Below are 2,485 nucleotides of genomic sequence, written 5' to 3'. Positions count from 1 at the left end.
ATCTCCTGATAGGCTTCGAATATAAATCAGGAATAAGAACGTTTATATTATACTTACATTTTTTGGTCAGCTTAAAAATCTGTTAACCAAAGCCAGACTAATTAGAGATTTACTATCTAACGTATGTTGATATGTTTTCATAGCAAAACTTGCATTTTTTAGAATAACAGAACTAAAAAAAAAACCTTTCAAAACGTAATTCAAATATGTTTATTATTAATATAATCCAGACGTCATGAATTTTAGAAACTCTGTTTCTGAATTGTCACTTTAAACTATTTTAATCATTCACTTAAATCATCTAGATTTTAAAATGTCATAATTTAGTCAATAAAGCTTATACACGGACAACACCTCAACTATAACATAGTTATATTTATCATGGATGATGGGGGAACAAATGATAATGAAGTTTGTTAGTATATACATATTAAAAAGTCACTTCAAGATACTCATATTATAGCTGACATGATTAAATCTAGCGGTACTGTGCTAGTAAAATCTGGTGATGAACCATTACTAAACGTATTACAACCACACCTCAACAGAATTAGGTATTTATTGGGTTTACATGATAAACGTTTTAACATATTCATTGGAAAACTTTGGTGCCTCATCCTGCTTTATTACTGTGCCGCACGCAAGTTCGTCATTTATAAACCTATCTATATAGCAGGAAAGAGAACTAACAGGGAAATATCTGCTTAGAGCAGGATCAGTTACTAAATTGGTGGTTATAGAGTAAGTTTTAAGCAACGTTTATTCTACGTCATCTTGTCCGTTTCGTGGTTAATATAAGATTGGATAAGAACGTGTAAACTTCTTCATACTTCTGTTTCAGATTCTACACAGAGCTTTGTCTCAGGTCTAGGACTTCCTGAATTAGGACCCAGCAGAGCACGAAATATTCTGGAAACTAAGATTAAAGGCAAGAGAAGTCTGTAAAAGCATTCTAAAAAAATCCTATTCAATAAACATTTATCTCTTTATCTGTGACGTGACTATATGGCTGCATATTTTCATCACTATCTAAATATTTTAATATTTACCCCCTCTATCTTTCTTTTTTAAGTGTTTTTACATAAAGGTGTATAATAAAGTGGAACAACAGGTTATACAGACGCATTGTAACATTGTAGTATTTTATATATAAATTACACCTTTCTACATACGTATTGATTTAAATCCATTATAAAATTTATGTATTTCTATGGTTTTGGTTTTGTTTAGTTACTGTCTAATTTTAAACATGATTTTAGTTGTTACTCATCTGAGATGTATCTTCTTTGATATGATGGGCTGGTGACGAAACTTTGCTAATCAGGTTCAACTATCTGGAAATAACTCAGCTAACAAAGTTTATGATGTATTTTTGCATCACTCAATCCCTTTAGATCAGATTAATTCTTAATTTCAAAGCTGATGTTGGAACTTAGAAGTGTGTTGACATTTATATCATTTTGAGTACTGTGTATGTTGAAGTCCAGTTTAGTCAGTCAGTATTTAATTGTGGTATATGTTTTTGAAGAGCGTTTTCATTTAGTTTGGTTTCTACTTGCTTCAGTTTGTATTATTATGCATATAAGTAATAATATATTGTTGTAAAATTTATTGACACTTCTGAAGATCAAAGTATATGGAATTCCCAACTGTGAAATACATCGAGAGATATCAGCTTCATACAATTATCTTTTCATAACTTTGCAAAAACCACAGGCCAAAAAACCCTACAGCAGTATGCACAGTTACTGAGTGAACGCACAACCGATAAAGTCCCTTAATACAATAAAACATTCCACCAGCAAGGTAATCTGCTAAAGAAATATTGTCAGCTATAGAAGGACCAGACCGCTATATCCGATAAGGATTATGGGAGCTGTCTCTGTTAAAATACTAGAAGGTACCATCCGGAGTCTGTTTATTTGTTATTAAGCACAAAGCTACACAAAGGGCTATCAAGTGCCAAAGAGAGAACGCCATGGTAAAAGGAAAGCTGTGAAGGACATCATTTTATGGGATTTGAATGAGAGAAATAGTTCAGTGGTTCCTGAAGGCTCTGTTCTTCCTGATGGCTCTGTTCTTCCTGAAGGCTCTGTTCTTCCCGAAGGCTCTGTTCTTCCTGAAGGCTCTGTTCTTCCTGAGGGCTCTGTTCTTCCTGAAGGCTCTGTTCTTCCCGAAGGCTCTGTTCTTCCTGAGGGCTCTGTTCTTCCTGAAGGCTCTGTTCTTCCTGAAGGTTCTGTTCTTCCTGAAGGCCCTGTTCTTCCTGAAGGCTCTGTTCTTCCTGAAGGCTCTGTTCTTCCTGAAGGCTCTGTTCTTCAACGTTTCAGTAAGACATATTTCTTATAAAGTGTATATAGATTTTCCTTGTTATATAAATATCTTGCACATTTTTATTTCTAATTTAGTAGTATTTTGTCCGTAATATCTATGTGTGTATATATGTATATATATGTGTATGTGTATATATATATATATATATATATAT

General features: G+C 33.2%; 1 pseudogene; it reads right to left on the bottom strand.

Annotated features, from left to right (window-relative positions):
• Positions 1-2,005: 2,005 nt before the first annotated feature.
• The window catches only part of LOC106462284, a 48,551-nt pseudogene continuing 48,071 nt past the window's right edge, over positions 2,006-2,485 (bottom strand).

Source organism: Limulus polyphemus, unplaced genomic scaffold (genome assembly GCF_000517525.1).
Source record: "Limulus polyphemus unplaced genomic scaffold, Limulus_polyphemus-2.1.2 Scaffold1133, whole genome shotgun sequence".
Lineage (NCBI taxonomy): Eukaryota > Metazoa > Arthropoda > Merostomata > Xiphosura > Limulidae > Limulus > Limulus polyphemus.
This window is presented reverse-complemented; position numbering and strand designations above follow the sequence as displayed.